Here is a 12455-nt window from a genome sequence, read left to right as displayed (position 1 = left end):
AATATAATTACCAAATAATATTTTGTATTTATTATAAAATAATTATAAGATAACACAAATAGAGAACAAGAATATAATCTACCTATTCATTTTCTTAGTTCTATAACTTCCATGAAACTCTGTGTGTGTGTGTGTGTGTGTGTGTGTGTGTGTGTGTTTGGGTGGGTGGGTGTGGGTTTGTGTGAGTCGCTCAGTCATGTCCAACTCTTTGCAACCCCATGAACTGTAGCCCACCAGACTCCTCTGTCCATGGAATTTCCCAGGCAGGAATACTGGAGTAGGTTGCCATTTCCTTCTCCAGGGGATCGTCCCAAACTAGGGATTGAACCCGACTGCTATGTCTCCTGCATTGGCAGGCAGACTCTGCACCACCTGGGAAGCTCACTTGTTGCCAGACTCATTACCAAATATTTGGAAGATTTTTTTCCTGCATCTGCTAATGGCAAGTTGGAAGTATCCTTACTGTCTGTGACTTCTCTCACATGCTTACCTTGCTTGCTTATCTTTCTCTCAATGCTTCTATTATCTCAGTTCGTCAGTTGCTGAGAAGTCAAGCAATAGGCAGAATGAGATTAGCCACACAATCATGCCTGTGATATATACAGATCTGATATATACAGATACTACCACTCCTAAAAAAAGAATCAGTTTTTTTTAATTATTTGATCTTTTCACAAAGGCAAAAGAACAGTCAATGAGAGAAGCTATAAATAATAATGTAAATACATTTGTGTATTTTTTCTTATTATTTCATCTGTATATATAAATGTAGAAAGTTGGGGGAGTAAAATAATTACAAAATGAAGAGAGGAAAAATTAGAATATTTCTAATAATAAATCAAATCAACCTTATATCCTAAAGCATTTGATTGACTCTACATCATATTGTTCATGTAATATGATTAAATATGGAGAGAAACATTGTCTGTTCAAACATAGCCCCCTCCACCATCACCAGATGGAATAAAATTCAATATTTCACCATGATATATTTCTTTTGCTTAAAATGACTGCATTTTCAAGAGACCCCTATAAAAATTATTCTACCTGCATACAACTTTATTTGCATAAAATAATTTTATTTAATCCTGACTACAAACCAGTGAAGCAGATATCACTGACCTCATTTTAAAATAAGGAAAGTGAGGCTGAGAGAGTCAATTCATACAGTTGACCAATTCATATAGTTGGTTACAGGCTGAATGAGAATGCAAACTCTGAGGTCAAGTTCCATGTTCTGTTTGCACTCTGCTCACTCTGGATACAGATGTGCAGAGCAGAGCTTTGCAGTAGAATCCTCCCTGTCATGTGCCATCCTCAGGAAATCCAACTCAGATTTCCTTGCAGAGCAGGAACAGGACATTATATCACTAGAATCATGTAACAGAGTCTGCTTATGTATTTCCAGATGCCTCCTGGCCAAAGAATCCCTCTTCCTTATGTTTCTACACAAATGCTATCTCCTCATTTGGCAGAAAACATGATAATAGCAATGACAGAGTTACAGGGCTTAATGACACTTAAGGAATTCTCCTTTTTTAGGATTCCAGCCAAGTATCCAACAAGTTATGCAGACCTCAATATAGATGGTATTTCCTCCACTAAGAAATAAGCTCACCCCTAAAGGGGTGACTCTTTGTCTGCTGAAATAAGTGGAAAATGCCTAATTTTCCAAAGGCCAGAAAGTCAAGCCTGACAACCTCTTTATGTAACATAAACTGATAAGATTTCATAATCATTATAATTCAGACATATTTTTAAATAGAAAAGTCAAAATGGAAAATATTTCTCCTTTATACTTTACTAATGAGTCATTCTTTAAAGTATGAAACAGTCATTAAAACTACAGGCATTTGTTAGCACCTGTGTATAGAAGCTAGTTGGTACCACAGCAACACAGTAAAAGCTGTGAGGAGCCACACCTAATCCTACCTTGAGGAAGTGACTCTTAAATTTAACCTGAAGAATAAGTAGGAGTTCTTTGGAACAATAAAGTGGAGAAGTCCTTTTGCACAGAATATATAGCACATTCAGAAGCAAGGGTGCAAGATTAAGAAAAATACAACTAGTTGGTTATAGAAGGAACCAGGGATCCGCTAGAGAAATTGCCCAGAACAAGGGTGGAAAGATGAGCAAATATTTCATCCTTAATTGCTGACTGCCTACAAGGCTCAGTGAAAGGTGTGAAAACTGTTATCCATCATTCTTCAAAACACTTGCCTACAAATTAAAACTCAGAAAACTAATGCTGGTGTATGATTTACAAGCCCATATACGATGCACCACCAACCATTTTCTTACTTTCTTTGTTTGTCAGATAAGTACTATTATTCCTATTTCACAGAGTAAATTAAAAGCAAAATAAGTTTAAAAACTACCCAAACTTGTACCATTAGTGATAGAACCAAGAAAACAATAATTCAGCCTAGCACATAAGTCCAATGAAATTTCCATACACTATATGAAAAAAATAAATTCCAAAAATAATAACTACCAACAGTTGTTCTATTCTATTAATTTTACAAAATAATTTCAAATGCATTATTTGTATCAATCCTTATGAAAACCCTATACAAAAATTTAAGACTTAGTTACCCCATGTTTGACTGGTTAAGTGGTGAATCACAGACTCAAGAAATCTTAGGATGCTGACCTATTTGTTAAACCATTATTTTTCTAATAAAAGCTATAGATTTGGGTTTACAAAAGAATTTAAATCCTTTGAGGAAAAACTTGGAATAAAGTTACAAAAAAAATTTTTTTAAAATACAACCTAGAAATAAATGAAAGAACTAACTGATATGAATTTTCTCTTTACTTCTTCACTGAACGTATTCTTATTAGGGTCGCCACAGATCCTTGCTTCATAGAAGCTATTAGAGTGGGAGCGTTTCAAACCACTTCCAATTTGTCACTCCCAGATTCAAATGAACTTTTTCTCAACCCCACCAGCTCTACCAACAGCCCCCAGGAGCAGCCAAACCCAGGTATCTGTGGAACCATGACCTCAGGTTTCTTGCTGCCTCTGGAGGTTATGGGCAAGTCCTTGGATCCTGGAACCTAGCTCCACAGCTTTCGTACTATGAGCTTTTTTACCTTATTTGAGCATTTCTTTTTCAAAACTGGTCCAGAATCAGCCTGTGAGTAACCAGGTCTAACTTAAAAAAACAGTCTGGGTCAAGGATCAGCCTGGGTCTGATTTAAGCTGGACTAAGTCCAGTGTGAGGCCACACGTGAATAAACTTTTGTTTTAAAGCTGAAGGAGTAGCTTCCCTACCAAAGAGAACCTTGAACTATAGTGGCTGCCAGTGGAGAACTTTAAATATAGATACATTTATCTATTCATGAGGTATCCCAGAGAAAAGGAGGTCTCAGCCAGGGACTCACCATAATGGGTAGAGAGAAAGGCATTTTCCTCCTCGAGCGTTTCTGGTGACCATGAGAGCTGCCGAGGCAAACCCACTCACTCCAGAGCCTACAGACGGGATCCTGGGAAAATTGGCAAAAGCCAGAAAAAGTAGGAATTCTTACCAGAGTCAGCTTTCTCAGTTCTCTATCTGTGGTGCCTGGTCAAAACAGGAAGGTAAAATTTCACACTGTCCCTTCCTTTCCAAATTCAGATTGTCAGGTAAAGAAAGAGGTTATCAGTCCTTTCTCTCCCCAAGACAGCTATTACCTCCTTGTTTATCTCATTTGTGTCCTGAGAACTTGGCTTGAAAATTGTCAGGTTGGGGTGGGGGGGAGGGGAGGGAAGGCGGGGCAGTCCCCAAAATATGGCTGGACAGAGGAGTTGTACCTCATTTGAAGCTATAAACGGTTATTGCCAAAATTAATTTGTAAAGAGCTCTAGTTAACTGGCTTAAAGACAAACAAGCATTTATATAAATCAAGTACATACTCAGAAATAAGAGAAATAGCCCAAATGCTTTTCAAGTTCATGTGATTTAGGATAACATTCAGTAAATAAAAATAGTTTAAATTTGCTAGTTTAATTAAGACCAGCATGTTATAGAGTTAACAGCATTAAATATAATGTACTTTATTCTACCTAGGCTTACTAACAAATAAGCTCATGTTATCACTGTCACAGAATTTGTCCGCAAGAAAGACAACTTAAAATGGTGAATAGTTGTTTAAAGTCTTGTGAAATTTTTATTAGTAATCCAAACATAACTGTTAAGAACAGGTGAATTAAATAGATGCAAGATAAAAGTTTATAAATAAAATTTTCAACAATAATTATACTTTATTTTATGTTTACTTTAAAATTTTCCAAAATCTTTTTTGGTAATTTGAAAGCTTAAAGTTACACTGAGATAAATTAAATGAATGTTCAATACTCATTGACTATCTAGACAATTTCCAAAAAAAGATAAAAGTACTAAAACATTAACTACTCAAAATAGATTTATCTACTTTTACCTTTCTATTTGTTCTATTAGTAAATATGTTTTGTGCCACATTGAAAATGAATTCTTCTTTGAAGAAGAATATACTTCCAGAAATTGTGAAATATGTTTATAAATTTGTCAATCAACACAATGCTAGTGAAACAGACACAATTGCTTACTTCTTAGTTTTCACTAGGAATAAAGGGTTCTAAAGGTTAAGAATTCTAATCAATATGTGTAATTAAAACTACTTAGAAATTATAATGGTGAAAAGAAACAATTGTGTATGAAATGTAGGTAAGGAAAGGAGAATAATCAGTTATCCACGATTGAGAAAGAGGAAAAAACATAGGACAAAACCTGAGTGGATATCTTTAAAGTTTCAAAAGGTTTGTGGAAAACGAAACTTGGAAAAAGAATTCATCTGTGGTCAAACTGACTAAAATTTGAATGAATTTATTTAAGTTTTTAAAGGATGTTTTAATATCAAAAGTACAAAACTAGAATTTGGTTTTCTCTCTCTGTTAAAAGGACAAAGTTATTTTGGACTATTGGTCTGCTCTTAGTAAGAAAGGCATTTTTTAATCTTTTAGGTAATCTACTTGGAAAGCAAAAATTTTGTATCTTACCAAAATAATTTACTGTGCCTTACATTGTCTTTTTTTAATTAATTTTTTTCTATTGAAAGATAATTGCTTTATAGAATTTTGTTATTTTCTGTCAAACCTCAATGAATCAGCCATAGTCTTTGATTACTTAAGAAAACCTAGTCTTTTCAATATTAAAAGAGAGTTTTGAAAAAAAGAGAGAGTTTTGTTCATAATTATGTAATCTTTATTTAATTTTAAAATCTCCTATTGTCACTTTGGTTAAATGATCAAGTATTATTTCATAATGATCTGGGATCCTGTATAGTCAAATGTTTGAACTTTTGTTGACAACTTCCTCAAATCAAATTCTAAGTGGAGTCATTCTGATCTCAAAGTAACAGATTTTCCAGAAGGCTCCTAGAAAATCTCAAAGGATTTTCCTCTTACCTTGACAAAAGAGAGATGGTAAACTAATCAATTTATTCTGTGTTAACTTGGGAAGCATTGTCAAGAAGTGATAATAAACCTTCTTAGGTTATATGTATGAATATATATACCTAAAATGTGTATTCCAGAAATTGTTTAAAGTTTCTAGATATTTGTCAATACTCTCCTTGTCCAATTATTATCACAAATTATCATATGTGATGTAATTAGCATTTCCTTATCAAATGAATCTCATCAGATTTTTTTTTTCTTTTTTTTTTTTTTTTTCTTTTTCCATTTATTTTTATTAGTTGGAGGCTAATTACTTTACATCATTACAGTAGTTTTTGTTATACATTGAAATGAATTAGCCAGGGATTTACATGTATTCCCCATCCCAGTTCCCCCTCCCACCTCCCTCTCCATCCGATCCCTCTGGGTCTTCCCAGTGCACCAGGCCCTAGCACTTGTCTCATGTACCCAACCTGGGCTGGTTATCTGTTTCACCCTAGATAATATACATGTTTCAATGCTGTTCTCTTGAAACATCCCACCCTCGCCTTCTCCCAGAGTCCACAAGTCTGTTCTATACATCTGAGTCTCTTTTCTGTTTTGCATATAGGGTTATTGTTAACCATATTTCTAAAGTCCATATATATGTGTTAGTATACTGTAATGGTCTTTATCTTTCTGGCTTACTTCGCTCTGTATAATGGGCTCCAGTTTCATCCATCTCATTAGAACTGATTCAAATGAATTCTTTTTAATGGCTGAGTAATATTCCATGGTGTATATGTACCACAGCTTCCTCATCCATTCATCTGCTGATGGGCATCTAGGTTGCTTCCATGTCCTGGCTATTATAAACAGTGCTGCGATGAACATTGGGGTGCAGGTGTCTCTTTCAGATCTGGTTTCCTCGGTGTGTATGCCCAGAAGTGGCATTACTGGGTCATATGGCAGTTCTATTTCCAGTTTTTAAAGAAATCTCCACACTGTTCTCCATAGTGGCTGTACTAATTTGCATTCCCACCAACAGTGTAAGAGGGTTCCCTTTTCTCCACACCCTCTCCAGCATTTATTGCTTGTAGACTTTTGGATAGCAGCCATCCTGACTGGTGTGTAATGGTACCTCATTGTGGTTTTGATTTGCATTTCTCTGATAATGAGTGATGTTGAGCATCTTTTCATGTGTTTGTTAGCCATCTATACAGCTGTTTCTAAGCCCTCCTCAGACAGCCATTTTGCTTTTTTGCATTTCTTTTTCTTGGGGATGGTCTTGATCCCTGTCTCCTGTACAGTGTCACGAACCTCCGTCCACAGTTCATCAGGCACTCTGTCTATCAGATCTAGTCCCTTAAATCTATTTCTCACTTTCACTGTAAAATCGTAAGGGTTTTCATTTAGGTCATACCTGAATGGTCTAGTTGTTTTCCCTACTTTCTTCAATTTCAGTCTGAATTTGGCAATAAGGAGTTCATGATCTGAGCCACAGTCAGCTCCCAGTCTTGTTTTTGCTGACTGTATACAGATTCTCCATCTCTGGCTGCAATGAGTATAATCAATCTGATTTCTGTGTTGACCATCTGGTGATGTCCACGTGTAGAGTCTTCTCCAAGAGGGTGTTTGCTATGACCAGTGTGTTCTCTTGGCAAAACTCTATTATCCTTTGCCCTGCTTCATTCTGTACTCCAAGGTCAAATTTGCCTGTTACTCCAGGTATCTCTTGACTTCCTACTTTTGCATTCCAGTCCCCTATAATGAAAAAGACATCTTTATAGGGTGTTAGTGCTAGGAGCTCTTGTAGGTCTTCACAGAACTGTTCAATTTCAGGATCATCACAGAGATCGTTCTGTCATTTCTGAGACTGCACCCCAAGCACTGCATTTCAGACTCTTGTTTACATCATGGCTACTCCATTTCTTCTAAGGGATTCCTTCCCACAGTAGTAGATATCATGGTCATCTGAGTTAAATTCACCCATTCCAGTCCATTTTAGTTCACTGCTTCCTAAAATATCAATGCTCACTCTTGCCATCTCCTGTTTGACCACTTCTAATTCACCTTGATTCATGGACCTAACATTCCAGGGCCTATGCAATATTGCTTTTTACAGCATCATACTTTACTTCCATCCACAGTCACATCCACGACTGGGCATTTTTTTCACTTTGACTTTGTCTCTTCATTCTTTCTGGTGTTATTTCTCCACTCTCCTCTAGTAGTTTATTGGGCACCTACCAACCTGGGCAGTTCATCTTTCAGTGTCCTATCTTTTTGCCTTTTCATACTGTTCATGGGGTTCTCAAAGCAATAATACTGAAGTGGTTTGCCAATCCCTTCTCCAGTGGACCACATTTTGTCAGAACTCTCCACCATGACCTGTCCATCTTGGAAGGCCCTACACGGCATGGCTCATAGTTTCATTGAGTTAGACAAGGCTGTGGTCCATGTGATCAGTTTGTTTAGTTTCCTGTGATTGTGATTTTCCTTCTATCTACCTTCCAAAGGATAAGAGGGTTATGGAAGTTTCCCGATGGCGGAGACTGATTGAGGGGGAAACTGGGTCTTGTTCTGATGGACGGGGCCACGCTTGGTAAATCTTTAATGCAATTTTCTGATGATGGGTGGGGCTGTGTTCCCTCCCTGTTGTTTGACCTGAGACCAAACTCTGGTGGAGGTAATGAAGAAAATGGTGACCTCCTTCAAAAGGTCCCGTGCACACACTGCCTCACTCCGTGCCTCCGACCTTGCAGAGGCCACTGCCGACTCACGCCGCCACCAGGGACTCCTGGACACTCACAACCAAGTCTGGGTCAGTCTCTTGGGGGTGTCACTGCTCCTTTCTTCTGGGTCCTAGTGCACACATGGTTTTGTTTGTGCCTCCAAAAGTCTGTTTCCCCAGTTGTGTGTAAGTTCTGGGGGCTCTGTGGTGGGGTTAATGGCGACCTCCTCCAAGAGGGCTTATGCCATACCCAGGTCTGCTGCATCCAGAGCCCCTGCCCCTGTGGCAGGCCACTGCTGACCTGGACCTCCACAACAGATGTTCAAACACTCAAAGGCAAGTCTGGTTCAGTCTCTGTGGGGTCTCCTGATGTGCACAAGGTTTTGTTTGAGCCTTCCAAGCATCTCTGGCAGGTACGGGGTTTGATTCTAAATGCAACTTCACCACTCCTACCATCTTCTGGGGCTTCTCCTTTGCCCTTGGACATGGGGTATCTTTTTTTGATGGGATACAACACTCTCCTATTGATGGTTGTTCAGCAGCTAGTTGTAATTTTGGAGTTCTTGTAGAAGAAAATGAGCGCATACCCTTCTACTCCACCATCTTGTACAACCTCACTACCTAGACTTGAACTCTGTGTCCACATCCCCCAACTACAAAGCACTCCTCCAGACTCTTGGAATCACACATCAGTTGAAGATCTAAAATTAAAACTGATTAGGGAAGTTCCTCCCCAGAATCAGATAGCATCTTGTGCAGACAGCTCTCTCAAGATCATAGATCAAGATCTCCATCTCTAATATGAAACCATTATTACTTTTGCCTTCTCACTACTTACTTTATCTCTCTGTTAACACATGGGAAGACAGTGTTCCTTAACACTGGCAACTATAGCTGAGTCTACTACTTAGGCTACAGCTGCACAACAAAAGCCCCTAATTTTCTTGCAAAGGTGGTTTTATTGACTAGATAATAGAATTGCTTTAGATTACTTATTGGCTGAATGAGTCTGTGCTATAGAAATATGTCTTGCTGCAGAAATATAGATCAATGGAACAGAATAGAAAGCCCAGAGATAAATCCACGAACCTATGGTCACCTTATCTTCGACAAAGGAGGCAAGGATACACAATGGAAAAAAGATAACCTCTTTAACAAGTGGTGCTGGGAAAACTGGTCAACCACCTGTAAAAGAATGAAACTAGAACACTCTCTAACACCATACACAAAAATAAACTCAAAATGGATTAAAGATCTAAATGTAAGACCAGAAACTATAAAACTCCTAGAGTAGAACATAGGCAAAACACTCTCCGACATAAATCACAGCAGGATCCTCTATGACCCACATCCCAGAATATTAGAAACAAAAGCAAAAATAAACAAATGGGACCTAATGAAACTTAAAAGCTTTTGCACAACAAAGGAAACTATAAGCAAGGTGAAAAGACAGCCCTCAGATTGGGAGAAAATAATAGCAAATGAAGCAACAGACAAAGGATTAATCTCAAAAACATACAAGCAACTCCTCCAGCTCAACTACAGAAAAATAAATGACCCAATCAAAACATGGGCCAAAGAACTAAACAGACATTTCTCCAAGGAAGACATACAGATGGCTAACAAACACATGAAAAGATGCTCAACATCACTCATTATCAGAGAAATGCAAATCAAAACCACAATGAGGTACCATTATACGCCAGTCAGGATGGCTGCTATCCAAAAGTCTACAAGCAATAAATGCTGGAGAGGGTGTGGAGAAAAGGGAACCCTCTTACACTGTTGGTGGGAATGCAAATTTGTACAGCCACTATGGAAAACAGTGTGGAGATTTCTTAAAAAGCTGGAAATAGAACTGCCATATGACTCAGCAATCCCACTTCTGGCCATACACACCAAGGAAACCAGATCTGAAAGAGACACCTGCACCCCAATGTTCATCACAGCACTGTTTATAATAGCCAGGACATGGAAACAACCCAGATGCCCATCAGCAGACGAATGGATGAGGAAGCTGTGGTACATATACACCATGGAATATTACTCAGCCATTAAAAGGAATTCATTTGAATCAGTTCTAATGAGATGGATGAAACTGGAGCCCATTATACAGAGCAAAGTAAGCCAGAAAGATAAAGACCATTACAGTATACTAACACATATATATGGACTTTAGAAATATGGTAACGAGAACCCTATATGCAAAACAGAAAAAGAGACTCAGATGTATAGAACAGACTTGTGGACTCTGGGAGAAGGCGAGGGTGGGATGTTTCAAGAGAACAGCATTGAAACATGTATATTATCTAGGGTGAAACAGATCACCAGCCCAGGTTGGGTTCATGAGACAAGTGCTCGGGCCTGGTGGACTGGGAAGACCCAGAGGGATCGGGTGGAGAGGGAGGTGGGAGGGGGAACTGGGATGGGGAATACATGTAAATCCATAGCTAATTCATTTCAATGTATAACAAAAACTACTGTAATGATGTAAAGTAATTAGCCTCCAACTAATAAAAATAAATGGAAAAAAAAAAAAAAACAATGCAAAATCAAAAAATAAATAAATAAATAAATATGTCTTGCTGTACCTGGATCAACATTTCTGACATCATGGCAAATACAAGAAATCAACAAACAAGCTATCTGTATAAAACAGGTTGATGCCCCTTCAGGTACATTCTTTGCTTCATTTGATGCCAACTGGTTTGGTTTACAGAGGTCTCACTAAAAAAGTACGCTTCAGTTTTTTGGTATAATCCTCCTGACAGTTGTCAGCGTGGCCTCCCCAGTGCGTTGTGTCTTCTCAGTGGTCTTAAATGCCACAGCCATCAGCAGTACATCAGATGGTCTCACTGTCCTTGGAGAAACAGAAACACAGCGAACAGCAAAAACTTCTTCCAGGAAACTGACTTCATAACCTATGAGTTTCACTATGAGATAAGAGCAGTTTAACTCTGATGGTGCTGAAAATGAAGCTAATAGCAAGTTTTCAACCAATCTCTCACATATGAGAGCATGACCAGAAGGAGGGAATTGTTAAACTAATTCAACCAAGAGGTCATTAGACTGATGAGGCTCTAATGCCATGGCAGCCTATGTAAGCAAAGCAAATTCTAAGCCTGTAAATGCCTCAAGGTTACGAAATCAAAACACTAGGGACAAACAAACACAAACAGCCAACCTACTTTAAGCTCTAACCAATCAATAATTGCCTTCCTCTGTCCTTTTCTCTATAAAATTTTCTTTTTAAGTCCCTGTTGATGGAGTGCTCCTAACCACTTCTGGCTTCATGCTGCCCAATTCAAATCCGTTTTTTCCTAAATAAACTACTTTTATTTTTTTTTTAGTTATGAGTCATGATTTTACGTTTATTTTAGTAGTTCTTTGACTAATGTCTCTCCCCCGACCCCCTGCATAATTATAAATTCCATGAGAGCAAGAACAGATCCATTTTTGTTCTCCATTACTGAATCTTTAGCATTCAGCACATTTCAAACGGGCACTCGGTAAATGTCTGTTGAATAAATGAACAGTTCTCACATCCAACAACCTTTGCAATAAAATCATTAACTGAAGAGTCTGACCATGTTGCTCTCTCCTTCTTTAACTCTTTCTAACATTGCCTTCAATATCACTGTCCTAATTTTTCTCTAACCTTTTCCCTTCTTTCTTCTTGGTCCTTAAATTTCTTTCTCTTCAAACCATGCATCAATATTGTGCCCAGATACAATCCTGGCTTCTTTTTTCTTTCAACTTTATTTACTCTCCCTAGGTAATCTCATATAAACTAAGACTTCACTTACTATTTAGCAGTATTAATTGACTTTTAAATCTATCAATAAGGACCTTTTGCTTGAGATCTTGATACATATTTTCCAAATATCTACTGGCTTTTCCACAGTCATTTATCTCACAACAGGTTTAGAACTGAACCATCATCTTGCCACAATATTGTTTTCAGGTATACCCATATTTGACGAATACCAGTTGTCTAATCCAGAAATTTTGAAATACTCAACCACTAGTTAGCTTACCTTCAATCCTGTTTTCATTATTCCCCAACTTCTATATGTTTGTCGCATAAATATTTCAGAACTAAAGAGCCTCTTGATGAAGGTGAAAGAGGAGAGTGAAAAAGTTGGCTTAAAGCTCAACATTCAGAAAGCTAAGATCATGGCATCCGGTCCCATCACTTCATGGCAAATAGATGGGGAAACAGTGGCTGACGTTATTTCTCTGGGCTCCAAAATCACTGCAGATGGTGATTACAGCCATGAAATTAAAAGACACTTACTCCTTGGAAGGAAAGTTATGACCAAC

The 12455-nt window shown here is 37.9% G+C and overlaps 1 long non-coding RNA gene across 1 annotated transcript in view; it reads right to left on the bottom strand.

The window, feature by feature from the left end:
• LOC139038183 (uncharacterized) overlaps positions 1 to 3188 on the bottom strand; it is a 192217-nt gene extending 189029 nt beyond the window's left edge. Inside the window, exon 1 of the long non-coding RNA XR_011491108.1 lies at positions 3097 to 3188. This is a non-coding gene — a long non-coding RNA (uncharacterized lncRNA). The remainder of the gene's footprint in view (positions 1 to 3096) is intronic.
• Positions 3189 to 12455: the final 9267 nt, after the last annotated feature.

The sequence above is a fragment of the Odocoileus virginianus genome, chromosome 14 (assembly GCF_023699985.2).
Source record: "Odocoileus virginianus isolate 20LAN1187 ecotype Illinois chromosome 14, Ovbor_1.2, whole genome shotgun sequence".
NCBI classification, from domain to species: Eukaryota; Metazoa; Chordata; class Mammalia; order Artiodactyla; family Cervidae; genus Odocoileus; species Odocoileus virginianus.
Note: the sequence above shows the minus strand (reverse complement) of the source record. Positions and strands in the feature narration are given on the sequence as shown.